This window comes from Pan paniscus, chromosome 9 (assembly GCF_029289425.2).
Source record: "Pan paniscus chromosome 9, NHGRI_mPanPan1-v2.0_pri, whole genome shotgun sequence".
NCBI classification, from domain to species: domain Eukaryota; kingdom Metazoa; phylum Chordata; class Mammalia; order Primates; family Hominidae; genus Pan; species Pan paniscus.
The window spans coordinates 93,086,257-93,100,550 of record NC_073258.2 but is presented as its reverse complement, the minus strand read 5'-3'; the positions used below and the strand labels follow the sequence as shown (position 1 = coordinate 93,100,550).

At 44.2% G+C, this 14,294-nt stretch overlaps 1 protein-coding gene across 3 annotated transcripts in view; it reads right to left on the bottom strand.

Moving 5' to 3' along the window:
• FAT3 (FAT atypical cadherin 3) overlaps positions 1 to 13,602 on the bottom strand; it is a 679,183-nt gene extending 665,581 nt beyond the window's left edge. For 2 of the 3 annotated variants that reach the window (XM_034933535.3, XM_003813776.5), the window contains exon 1: positions 13,061 to 13,595. The gene's annotated coding sequence lies outside the window, so the exon portion shown is untranslated. Of the gene's footprint in view, positions 1 to 13,060 lie in introns of all 3 variants that reach the window. The other variant, XM_034933534.3, reaches the window with a different exon arrangement.
• Positions 13,603 to 14,294: the final 692 nt, after the last annotated feature.

Below are 14,294 nucleotides of genomic sequence, written 5' to 3'. Positions count from 1 at the left end.
CTGTAAAATTAGCATAATTTTTGAAGAAAAATACTCAGCCCTCAAAGAAATCCACCTGATACTCATGTTCTATCTTTGGGCCCACACCCAGATTCTGAGAATATGAAACCCTCCTCCTTTCCCAGTATGGGGGCTGCTACTCTTGATGTTATTATCAACAAGAGCTTTAGATTCAAATCCCAACCCTGCCAATTAAGGCCTATGACCTTGTTTCTGCTCCTAACCGTATCTTTGTCACCTGTGAAATGATGATATTAATATCTACTTCATAGGACATGGGTGATGCCAGAACAAAAGTGCGTATGCAAAGAGTATGATAAAGTAGATACTCAATAAATCATAGCTATTTTCTTCTTTCCCCACACCACATTCCCCTTTTCCTACATGTTATTCAGGATCTCAGATAGTAATACTCAGAACTCCACCAAATACCACCTATAATTTCTCTTCAAGATGCTAAATTCTTCTACCATCCAAAATCTAAAATATCTCATTCATTCATTGGACCAGTATTCACTGAGTATTTTTTGGAAGGACTGTCTATGAGTGAAAGGGCTCAAGAGGCAAGAAAGTGTGTGTGAATACACTATTTCAGGTCACCATTCACAGATGACAGGTCTTCTGTGACACCAAAGGCTATAAAGCCTTCTCGTTTGGAAGAAGGAGGGCAGCAACATTAAAACATGCTGGAATTCCAGGTAACTCCAGAGTGGTATAATATTCTCACCAGTGTTCACTAGGATACTGGGGTCCACATTTAGTTCTCATCAGGGATATTAATAATGATTAAAAGTTATATAAAAGTCCAAGAAAAATAAAGGAAAAGTCCCTAGTCCCAAAGAAAGGAGAGTCACCAAGTAGAAACTGTTCGAAATTGGTCACCAGTGTATCATCTACACAGCTTGCCTGTTTACTATGCAGTTGAATGGTAACATCGATCATACCATTTACACTCAGCACTCACAGACTGCTCCAGCCTGCCCGGAAATCTGCATGGAAGCAAAGGATCAAAATACCCTTTCATCTAAAGAACTGTGAATTAACTCTCTGCCTTTTTAATTACTCTCAATTACTTTCCCACTATTTATAAGGATTTTTTCTTTTGCATAACAAAATCCAACTCTAATCAATATATGCAGTATATCCCAGCTGATTAGTATAATTCTTGCTCCACCATGATGCTGGAATTGTGCCAGCCTTACCTTGCACACAATTAAATGTCTGGTATTGCCTGCTGCTACCCAGCAGGCCTCATGAGTTAATAGGGAAAAAACGGGATTTACATTTGCCTCTATCAGCCCCTATGTGCCCTTGCTCCCTCTCATCAGCTTATAGACACGTACAAAGTATGCCTGGAGAAATAAAGGCCTAAAACAATCACACAAAACTAAAAGGCATGGGAGCATGAAAAAAGGATCTCCAAAGTCTAACTCGTCATCTTCCCATTTCAGTAAATCTTGCCAGAAATAAGATATCCCTTTTCCTACCCAAGATTCCAACACTGAACTGTGAGCAAATTTTAAGTACAAGAAAGATTCAGGGATATAGACTCCAATATTATGAATTATGTGCAGTGTACCTCCGAGCCAATTTTTAATAAACACAGATCACTTAATAAGAAATTAAGAGCATTACACATTTCTCATGCTCCTGTGGATTTGGTGTTAATGAGATTTTGTTTGTTAAACTCACAGAATAACAAAGTGTCTAAAAGACAGACACAGCCTTTTCCAATTTCTATTCATTCAGGAAATAGTCATTGAATATTTTTTGTAGCAGGACATTCCCAAGACACGCACCTGCTCACGTGTTGATTTCACCAGCCTGCCCCTCAAATAATGCATATAGTGCAGTGCAATTGAACAAAAAAAAAGGAGAGGGGGATTTAAATTTTACAAGACTTGCATTTTTATCTATTCCATTATGAACTGTCACATTACTTCATACATTCGCTTTACATAGACAAGCTTTATTATGTACCAGAAACTGTACTTCCAACTTTTAAAGAAAGATCTTCTTGCCCACAATGGTCACTATGGAGTGACCTATACCCCAGTGGGCATCTGGGCCTCAGAATATACTGGAAAGACTCAATCCCTTATGAGGTGTGTTGACTGTAACTTAGTGTAATAATAGTTACAGCACAGGTGTTTATGAATAATTTAATTTTTAAATAGAATTGAGAAAGGCTCCAAGGATTCTTATAATAATAACATTCTTACTTATGTGTTCTATGCTTTCTTGAGACACAAAGAACTCAGCACTGAGATATGCTTCTACCTCCCAGTCTATTTTACCTTCGACTGTGAACATCAAACGCCATGCGAATGTACTATTAGGTACATAACACCCTTATCATACATTCCTTGAAGACAAAGTGATGCTACTGAAAGGTGGCTGGACACCTGGATGCATCCAACATGCCCTCTTGATGTGTTCCCAACACTTGCTTAGAACATACAGGAAAGATCCAGAGCTTGAGCAGATCAGCCAATAAAGAGCATGCGTATTTATGCCTAGAGGATCTTTCCTCCAACTGTGAAATGTGGACCTCAGAAGTAATATATCTTTGCAGTACCAGAATCATAACGCAGTCTTAACAGCTCAAAGGGATATTTTTCAATATTTGGTCATAGATGGTCAATTGTGGAAGTCCATAATCACTAACCAAGTTGAACATAAACAAATAGAGTCATTCAATTTTAAATATTAAATACCAGCAAGATCTAACAATAAGAGTGGGAGACCAAAGGTTACTATGTTATCCCACTGAGCCCAGGGAATGATGGCCTATGGGAGAAAGAGACACCCGCGCAGGTAATTTCATTACAAGGCATGTGAACAGTGCTGCAATAATACCACAAAGTGTAGGGGGACCTGAGTGCAGAGATATGAAGAGACAATATAAGAGGTCAGGTGTAAGCAATACCTTCAGGACAGCATGGAGCTGCAACCAGTGACTACAGGAACTAGAGAGGGTTGGGAGAGATAAAAGGGCCAAGAAGTACCAAAGAGAGAAAAAGGCAGAGGGGCTGCAGAAGACAAGAGGCCCTGAGAGATGAGGGGCACTTCTCTGGATGCTCCAAAGGCTAGAAATGGGAGTGTCAGCAAAAGTACTGACATTGTCAGAGGTATGATTCTGGGTTGGACTGGCCTGGCCCTTCTGTCCAGAATTTTTTTTTTTTTTTTTGAGAGATGGAGTCTTGCTCTGCCACCCAGGCTGGAGTGCAGTGGCGCAATCTTAGCTCACTGCAACCTCTGCCTCCTAGGTTGAAGCGATTCTCCTGCCTCAGCTTCCCAAGTAGCTGGGACTACAGGCATGTGCCACCACACCCAGCTAATTTTTTTTTTTTTTTTTTTTTGAGACGGAGTCTCACTGTTGTCACCCAGGCTGGAGTTCAATGGCACAATCTCGGCTCATTGCAACCTCCGTCTCCTGGGTTCAAGAGATTCTCCTGTCTCAGTCTCCTGAGTAGCTGGGATTACAGGCACCCACCACCACACCTGGCTAATTTTTATATTTTTAGTAGAGATACGGTTTCACCATGTTGGTCAGGCTGATCTTGAACTCCTGACCTCATGATCCACTGGTCTCGGCCTCCCAAAATGCTGGGATTACAGGCATGAGCCACCGTGCCCGGCAATTTTTGTATTTTTTAGTAGAGACGGAGTTTCACTATATGTTGGCCAGGCAGGTCTCGAACTGCTGACCTCAGGTGATCTGCCTGCCTCAGCCTCCCAAAGTGCTGGGATTACAGGCGTGAGCCACCACTCCTGGCCCAGAAATTCTTAAACTTTAACATTTCCTCAACATCTCCATAAACTAGGTGGACATTTCTGTTTTTTCTCATTCTAGTTCCATCTTCTCCCTTTATTTTCCCCTCTGATGCCACTTCTCATCAAAGCAGTGCTGAGGGAGAAGGTCAAACTCTTTCACTTTATTATATATTTGAACAAAAACATATTTCCAATATGTATACACTCTTGCATCTCTTTGAGAAATTTAATATACAAAATCTAAACTTAAAAAACAGATAAATGTAAGAGAGACAAATTGTTCTTTACTTTATAAAAATAATTTGCCACATCTGTTTAAATAAAGAGTGTATTTTCCCTAGTTGAAAGCATTTAAGATGTGATTTGTTTTGAAAAATGTCATTTACACTCAATGTTTAAAAACATATCTATTGTATAAAGAACAATCTAGGTTTATTCACTTGGATTATTATAGTAACCACTGATGAGCTGTATGAAAGTGATAAATCTCAAAATACCTGCATCTCCCTCTTTCTCTTTGGATATGAGGTAAAATATGTTATTAATACTACCTATTTAACAAAAATATGCAGAATGTAAACTGAACACAACATGTGCACTGCTGAATACAACTTAGGAAGAAAGTGATTAATGCAAGTTATTACACTTACAAAATGTACACTTCCAAATAAAAGAAGATTATCTAATTATCGTATAATTCAACAAGATCTAGGGAACTGATCTGGCAATATAATATGTTTTGTCTTACATTTCCCATTCAATTGTTCAATTGCCTAGATTGCCCAATTTCCTCATTGTAGTAGTTGTCTTCTGAATATAAATATAAGTCCCATTGTTAATCCAGAGACTTCCAAGCAGATGATGTCACTTCAGTTCACCATCTTACTGACTTAGGATCACACATACATTACGACTTATACTTATTTAGCTGAACATCACTCAGGTGAGGAAGCTAACTTTTGAAGGGTCAGACACCACATTTATTTAATATGCTCCATGAAAAAATTAGTCCAAGATAATAGTAGCACTCTTAGTACACTTTGCCAACAATGACACGGGCCTGAAGAACCCAGCACATGCGACCAAAACGACCAACAATGTAATGTGTACTTAGTTCAACCAGACTGTGAATGATCTGCTATGTCTACAGGAAAGATGGAACGCTAGATTACTTTAAATAGCTCTGACTTAGAGAACATACCTATGAAGATGAGGAATTAAAAAATCATATAAAGTAGCTGTTCACATTAGTACCAGTATAGGAGACAGCCAAAATCTAAGTTATAAACAGGTAATGAAAAATCCTCAAGGACTAACTGAACCATGTTTCTCCCTACCTCACTTGTCAACATTCCCAAGTTCTCTCTTTACTAACTGCAGTTCTTTCAGGCACTTATAATCATCAAATGCAGTTCAAAAAGAAATATATCCAACAACAAGAATATTAAAAAAGAATTTCAGTCTTCTGTATGATTAGAAACTGTTTCAGCCCAACAGTCAGGAATAAAAAGGATTTAAACTAATAAACCATTAACTGAAAAACTGAAAGAGATGTAGAGAAATGTGAATTTAAATGTAAATTCTGCCATCAGGTAAACATAATATAAAGCTAGTAGTTATAAAGAGGAAGTTACTCTAATTACTTCTAAGTTGCTAGGCCAAAAATTCCACAATAATAATTCTACCTCCCAATTGTTGTTTTTCAGAGGTACTGAGTTTTGCCTAATGCTTTGGTGATGCTTCATAATGTTTACAAGACACCATGCGCCCACTCCATGGAAATAATCATCAATGAGAGAAGCAACATCATCCTAATCAGTTGCACAGTTAAAAAAAAAAAAAACGACATCACTGAAGTCAAGAAGCACAAAATGACAAATGGTCAAGTTCCAACAGCTAAAAAGATCCAAGACATTAGGAGCTTTTAATGAGTGAAACATGCCATGAGAAAGAGACCTTCTGTCAATAAATCCAAATCCTTGTTCACTAATTAAACCATCTTATACAGTGTCTGAATATGTAGACACCAGACTTCAACATTTCTTAATTATATTCAATTCCAGGCATATTTTTCCATTTAATTGACATTCTGAAATGCCTTTACAGTCCTATCAGATAGGTACCAAATTCTCAAGAGAGATTACCACACACTTCTGAATTCTTATTCATTTGATTGAAACTGTTATTAGCAAAGTTTTTTTTTTAAGTGGAAAGTGTGGGAAAGATTCACACCCCATTCTATCCATAACATGGGCAATGTTAAAGTCATCTGCATTTGGCCCACTTTCATGTGTACATTTCTTTGCAGTGAAGTTCTCCATAGCCAGGCCAATCTGATAAAACCCTAGCTGCAAAATCCACCCTAGCATGGGACGGTACCACATGAATCACATAACACACTGCTCACCCAATCACAACAGCAACTGCCATCATTAAGCCACCACTTAGAACCAACAGAGAATTTCAAACCACAATCAAAAATAGATTTCAGAGGTCCAAAATATTGATCACATAGACTTAAAAAATCAACAAAATGTCATGTGTGATAAATGCTCTAGGTTTCAAAAAAGACCAAGCTGATCCTGCTACCAAGATATAGCCTCATTTTGCTTTGAAAGAAAACACACACAGACTTACATAGAATTTATCTGACAAAAAAAAAAACCCTGATATTTATACTGTCATTAAGCACATTTGTCACTAAATTTAATCTGTGTCATCTGGCATACTCTTAGATGTTTACAATTATCAAATAATGTTCAATGATATTTAGTAGCATTAATAATTTGGGGTTTATCTCAAAATATAAAACATCAATAGCTGCTCCAGAGTGCTCACTTTTTGACCTTCCATGGTACTGAAAAGGCTACAATTTTTATCAGATTGTTTGGAATTTAATTTAGTTGAAGTCCTGAAGTTACAATTAAACTTCCACTTAACCTTTCGTAACTGTGCCTCATTCAACAGCTGGGCTTATCTCCAACATCTCAGAAAAGAAAAGAAAGAAAGAATTAACTGAAATATTATTTGCAACTGCTCTGAAAAGTACAAGTAGGATCAAGTCATAGAGAGCGTCCAAGGTAAAAGTCTGCCTTTTCACTCACATTCTGGAAGCTATGTTACTTTGTAAGCCATTTTTAAAAAAAAAATTTTAAGGTAAAAAACCAAGCAACAGATCTAAATGATGAATACCTAAAGGACAGAACACCTCAGAGTGTTCTGTGACAAAGTTAACCTTGAGATTCATAACTAAGTCTCAAACATAGGAAAACAGAGGACTAAGAATACACCATGTGCACCTGCATGCAGGCTCCCAGACACATTCAAAAATCCTAAAAGTTACCTTTGAAATTGGGGGGTGGGAGACCACAAGAGGATAGTGGAGAAAGGACATGAAAAAATTCTGAAGTCTTCTCAAAATATTAACTAACATTCCGACAGCCCATTTGGCCTGCCCCATGAATACGTTCTTCCAAAAAGGAGCTCTGCACTGCCCCCTGACAAATGAAGGAATTAATTTATTTCATAGTGCCTTGCATACATTAGGGCTGTAGTAAGAATTATTAAATGGAATTATATTCACTTTAATAACTTACACTCCTCTTAAAAGTTTACTCCACCTCACATTAATCTCTCCCTCCTCCTTGAGGCTCCTGTTCATAGATATTCTTTTGTCAATTAATAAACATCTTTAGATGTGACTTCTAGTGTACACACACAGGCATCTCTCATTTTCTCAATAAACAGCACGAAGCAGAAGCAATGGATATATTTTACTATTCTTTGAATCTTGCCCACTGTCTTGTGAAAGAGGTAGATTCAGTAAATATCGCTGAAAAGAACTTTAAAATAATTTTTTAAAAAAATAAATAACAGGGCTGAGGACGGTGGCTCATGCCTCTAATCCGAGCACTTTGGGAGGCCGAGGTGGGTGGATCACTTGAGGCCAGGAGTTCGAGACCAGCCTGGCCAACATGGTGAAACACCCTGTCTACTAAAAATATAAAAATTAAGAGGGCATGGTGGTGTGCGCCTGTAATCCCAGTTACTCGGGAGACTGAGGCATGAGAATCACTTGAACCCAGGAGGCGGAGGTTGCAGTGAGCCAAGAACACGCCACTGCACTCCAGCCTGGGCAATGGAGCGAGACTCTGTTTCTAAATAAATAAATAACAAAAATAAAATAGGGAAAATAGAGGAGAAAGCAAGACATTTTTTAAAGACAAAAAATAACTTATTTTAAATTCCATGTGACTTTACAGAATTTTAAAAAGGGATATATTTCAGATGTACAAAGGCAAAAGTTAAAGAAACAACTTTCCTTTATTAAAGAGTCTATAATTCACAGTTTTGGAACCCTGGAAGAGCAGAACGTTGAAATACTAACAACTGCTCAAGGACTCCTCTCAGGGTCCTCTGTATGACTTTTCCGCCCAGGGTAGGCAACACCTTCAATAATGCATTGTTCAAGGAAGGACAATGCTGTGGCCCTCCTCACACCTCCTCTAGGCTCTCCACATTCATATATATCTATCTGGTGAAGGAAGTAATATTTTGTTTATGTGAAGAGTTTAATTGATTAAGTTCTGAAATCTGTTTTCTATTTTCTATCATCATGCCAGTTAATCCATTCTCAAATTTTCATCCCTTCCACTTAGCAGAAAAAAAAAAAAAAAAAGAAAGAAAATCTAAGTCCTGGAATATGCTAAAATTAAGACTAACCTGAAAATGCCATTCCAATTCAGAACTGCTAGAATGGGTCATTTGTCACTATTACATGTAACTGATAGCCTATTTTGGTAGACCAGAAACTGGCTTGAAGCCACTAGACAAGTGTCAAATATGTTCTCAATAAATGCAGTCTGTGTCATTAAGCTGAATTTCTTTTTCAAGGAAAGGCAGCCTTTCCTGAAAATTATTCTTAGAAATTTGGAGAAAGGGAGGCAATGTAAAAAAAAAAAAAAACAAAAAAACAAAACAAAACAAAAAAAGAAAACAAGGAAAGGAATAAAGCTTATTAAAGGAGTAGATACCCTGCAATTGACAGAAAACTCAGTAAGTTTGAGAAGCCTGTAGAATTAAATTGACCAAAACACAGAAAAGATATTTACTCTCTGAGTCTTCCCAGAGAAAGTTGTCACACTGTGGTGATCCTCAAGAGGTCAGGATATATTAAAAAACAAAGACCCACTCCTCACAATTTGGGTAGAAAGATGATTAAAATGACATATTCAACAGTTAGAGATCAAAAAAGCATTGCAGAAAATTTCACCAATAAGTAAAACTGCATACACAAGAGTTGTGCTTCCTTTAATATTTTTAAGACCATGCATATCTGTAGAAATCAGAGGCTCTGCTAACTCTAGGAAGGAATTGGGCAGAACACAAATCCTTCACTCTAAGTCTGTCAGATCCCTTTCTTTTAAATTTCCATTCCAATTCTAATGTTTGCCACAATCAGCAAAGAAGTGGTTCATCAATAGTCCTTCTTCAGCAATCAAAGGAAATCAATTCAAATGGACAGGCCCACCTGCTCCCATCAGATGATTCCCTACTCAAGTCTCCTGCAGAAGGAAAAAAAAGAAAAACCTGGGGATGACCCCACAATGGAAAAAAAAAATCAAATATCCTCATTACTATCTTTCTCCTTCTTGCCCTAGAGGAAAAAGCCAACCCACCAGGCAACTGGACAGATGTGGGCTATGAAGGAATGCCATACCCCAATGCCACAACTGGTAAAATAAAGCCACAATGGTCCTTTATGCTTTGTGAGCTATTAATATAGCATAACAACGCAACAGCCACCAGGAGCACTCCTCAGACCTGCTGGTAATGACTAAATACCCTCTCCTGCCTGGTAATTGCCTACTTCTTTCTATTTGACATAATTCATCAGCCAGATTAGCTAAGGTCATTCAGGATCGTATGAAGAAGAAAGCAGGGATGATAACATAACCTGACACATCAAAATGTTCTTCTATGAGCAGCCTGAAGAGCCATAGCTTTACAAAAGCTGTGGGTTAGCAAAATAACCGTATAGCATACAGGTCAGTGGGTATCCACTGTTTATTGCTACTCATTTCATTTTTGAGTAGCTCAGCACAACTGTAATTGCTAGTTAACAGACAGACTGGGTCCTATTAAAAAAATCCCCAAAATGACTCCGCCAGAGACCAGAATAAATAAAATTTGAAAGAAAGATTTCTAAAAGGCTTGAGAGCCAGTCGCTGGTCAACAAACCCTGGCTGTGAAAATCCTGCAGCCACAAGAGATGGAGCCAGCCCAGCAGCTGACTGATTTCTGATCTCTGAGCCAGCTGCCTTTCATGTGGAGTTCTCTGTGTGATTCAGATGATATGAAGACATTATAACTGGACAGTTCTGGGAACTTTCTCATCCCAGTGCACTGTGCACAGAAACTGGCCCCAGTATCACTCATTGTTCAAGTTCCAAAAAGGCAACAACTGAGATTCATGATTGAATATCAACATTCGGTTTAATTCTAAGAGACAACTTTTCTTCTTGTAAAATGTTAAAAAAAAAAAAAAAACTTCCCCCACTCCAACCCTATTAAATAAGAAGCACATCAAAGTGCTAAAGTTATTATGCTTTTTTTTGACTTTGTCTCTTAGAGCCCTGGTTTCCTTGGCTGTTCCTTATTCTCTCACTGTTCAATTGCTCCAATTTAGGAATAAAGAAAAAAAAAAAAAGAAGAAGAAAGAAAAAAAGCAGAAGCAGTTGGCTTTGTGCAATTTCTAGGATTCTGAAGAATCTCAGTCTCTCAAATCTCTTCTCTCTTCTCTCCTCCATCCCCTCCTCCCTTCCTTTCTTTCTCAGATTCAAATCTCCAAGTCACACCAGAACATCATTCAAGCATTCAGTAAATGTGAAGAGAAGTTCAGTGTCTGCTGGTGGAGAAGAAATCTGGGCTCTGTTTGATCGATACTGAGATGTGGGCACCTCGGTCCTCAATTCCTAGATGGCGGGCTTCCCCTTTCCACCACCTGAGTTTGCCGCCTGGATCCAGGCAAAGTCGTCTGCAGTCTTTCTGGCCGCTTCTCTGTCTCTCTGCTGTTATTTTAACTTAGCCTGGGCACAATCAGAGAATCTAATCCTAGCAACAAAGCCAGGAGCACAAATCCACCGTGATGAACTGGTCGGCCTGCTCCCCCGCCCCTTCCTCCCACTACCCCGGACTCGCCTTTGAAAAGACTAGCGTCGGGGCCAGAAAATTAATATGTCCGAGGCAAGTGGGAGAAAAGCGGCAGAAAACAAGTGGCCACGAGTGGTTTGGGTTTTGTTGCTGTTCATGTGTATCTTTTAAACATCAAGGACCCACGCACAGGAACCCCAGGAGCTCAAGCCCCGGGTGGGCGCGTCGCACCTCCCCAGGCACTGCCCAGACAGCTCGCCCCCTCCCCCTGGGCGCCCTCCCTAGTCTGGCTGGGGCCGGGGCGGGTTGGGGGAGGTTCTCGCGGGTTTGTCTGACACTTGTAAATGGAAGTGGGATCCAACTTGGAAAACAAACGCGCCAGAGTCTGGGGGCGGAGAGGAGCGGGAGGAGGGGAGAGGGGGGGAAAAGACTTCAATCATTACCGCGGTCCCAGCGTCCCTCCCTCCCGCCGCGGCTGCTGCAGGTTCGCCCAAACCCGAAGCTGAGTCCCATTGGGCGCGCGGCGGCGGCGGGATGGAGCTGGAGCTCCCGGCCGAGGCGCTAGGAGTCCACCAGATTCCGCGTGCCAGAGCCACCGGCCGCCCACGCTCCGGGCCGCAGGCGCCACTCCCTCCCGGGAGCCCCTCCTAGTCCTTCACGGAGACCTCGCAGGGTCTCCGCAGCCTCCCCGCCCCCGACGTCCATTCCGGGGACCCCTCTCCACCGCCTGGTTTGAGCCCATTATTCCAGCGAGCTGCAGCCTCAGGATGTCACCGCCAGCACACCCACACCCCGGGAGCGCCCCTGTACCTCTCATCCCGAGCAACCCAAGCGGCTCTCTTAGCTCGCAGCCAAACTCCGGCCACCCCTGCATCCTTGCCCCAAGCACGCCCCCGCCACCCCCCGCCCACAAGAGGAGAACGGTGGAAAGTGAATAAAAGTTGCTTTCCGCAAAGCCTAATCATGTTCAATGTTAAACCATCTCGGAAAGCACATGTGACAAAAGTCAACGAGGGAGGAGAGGAGGGAATTCAGATCACAGCACAGCTAAAAATATCCGGGCTCGCCATCATGCAAGCCGGGGGGCCAGATGCACTTTAGCTCAGCGACTCCCACTGGCGGAATCCTCGCGCTCACCGCGCGCCGCGCCAAGATGGTCCAGGCCACCTCTACTGCCTCCCCGCCAGCGCCCCTCAGCCCCCTACACTTGCCCTGCACACACACTGGCCTGTAGAGGGGATTCGCCCCGCACCGCCCGGGAGTGGGGCCTGAGCTCGGAGCTGGTGCCCCTGGCGTTCTCGCCCCCAATCCGGAGACAGCTCCTCCGCACTCCTGGGATGGTCAGACCCGCGCTGCTTTCTTTTCAAAGACAAGCAGCCTTCCCACACGCCCGCCAAAAATCATGCACTCTCGCAAAGCATTCCGGTTCCCTCTCCTTGTCAAGATAGCAGGGACAGTCTCTGTCCCCAACCACTCCGTAAACGATGTCGTCCCCAGTCGAAGAGCCGCCGCCGCCGTTCACTACATCTCACACTGACCACAAGCCCCGCAAGCCCGAGTCAGGCGTGGGGAACGGACCCGCAGACTGGTAACCCTTTCCCTTTCCTAGCGAAAGTGGAGGCTGGGCTCCCTCTCTGCGCCGCGCCTCGCCTAGCGATGACCCAACTTGCACCTCCGGGTCCCCTAAGTGCATCATCCATCGGCATCTGAACATCCCCCACTGCGCCCGAGAGGCACCGGCTGCCAAGCAGGCTCGCCACCTGAACCTTCTCATCCACCTGCAGGGGCGGCTGGGAGCCGGGGATGGGTGCACTGATCCGCAACCCCCCTCGCAACCCCTCCCCAGATCCTCAGCCCCAAACTTGGCCAACTCTCCGTGTAAACCTCCCGGCTCCCGCCGCGGGGCCAAGCCACCCTCTTCTGTTTGCAGCGGTAGCAACGGCGGCTCGGGGCTGCGCGGAGGTTGGAACTTTACAAGGTGAAAAGTTTCCCCCACGCGCTTCGTCGGCTCTCGCCTCCCGAGCCCACCTCGCAGCCCATTTGCACCCAGCAGCTGAGGCTGTGCTCCGGCAGGCGCGCTCCAGCCGGTGCACCAGGCAGCCAAATCATCACGCTACAAATCCCCACGCACCCTTGCCTCCGCTGGCGATCCACGGCTCTACGAGGCGCTTCCCCCGTGGTCTTCTTCACCCGGTGCTCGGCGCTCTTGCTCCGGGCGAGCCGCTTCCCCGGCTGCTGCCGCCGCAGCGCCCACCGCGCGCTAGCCGGGACTGAGGCCGCGAGCAGAAGCGCTCTGCGCTCGGGACGCCGCCGCCGCCGCCGCCGCCGCCGGGGGTTCGCAAGCGGAGGAGGGGAGCGGAGGGGAAGAGAACAGCAGCGGGAGGAGAGGGACGGGGGGCGCGAGATCCCAATCCGCAGGCCAGTTCACAGCGCAGCCTGCGGGGAGGAGCGCCGGCTCTCCTGTCTGCTCCGAGCTGCAGCCGCCGCCGCTACTGCTCGCCGCCTGGCTGCTCCGGGCTCCCCATCACAGCCGACGCCGACGCACGGCCAAGCCCCTCTCCCGTCTCCCCCTCGCGCTTCTCTCTCGCAGTCTCCTCCTCCCAAACCGCGAGCGAAAAGGGCGAGGGGGAGAGGAGCCTCGGCGGCGGGGATGACTAGCGATCTAGGAGCGTGGCGCAGGGGAGAGGGGGCGCGCGGGAGGGGGTGGCGGAGGAGGCGCGGCGAACTGGAGGGCATTCCCGGCGCCGGGCCTGGAAGCGGCTAATTTTAGAGCTCGAGTCTTCCCTCAGCCCTCTGGGGCTCTAGGATAACACCAACGTACTTTCCTGCCGCGGGGAGAGCGTGGTGCTTGCTGGCTTGGGAGAGCTTTCGCACACTGCATTGAGTCTCACCTCCACCACATCCCTGTGAAGACAGAGAACGCGTTACTCTCCTGGGACAAAGAGGAAACTGAGGCACATCGAGGTTAACATGGTTTATATAACGTCCCAAGGCTAGTTTGTAGTGTGAAGATTAAACCATCAAATGCCGTGCCTCTGGACTAAAAATGTGCCTCCCAGTGAGGGCTCCTACGACTTTCCTAAACATTGAGATCCTGGGGTCATCCGATTGCCTTGTGGAGGAGGGAACTAGACTAAGCAGCTAACGTGGTCCAATCTCTTCACTCTTCCTCTGCCCCCAATATGTTTTAAACGTTTTTTGTCTTAATGGAGGACAGGGACTCTGAAGGGGTTGATGATTGATTTGGAGCTTGATGATTGCATCTCCACCCTGTCAGCCCTCCTGGTCACTTCTGCAGCACCCACCCAAATCCTAGGACCCCCTGACTGCACGCCCTCCGTTCCCACACTGCCCCGGTGGAGAGG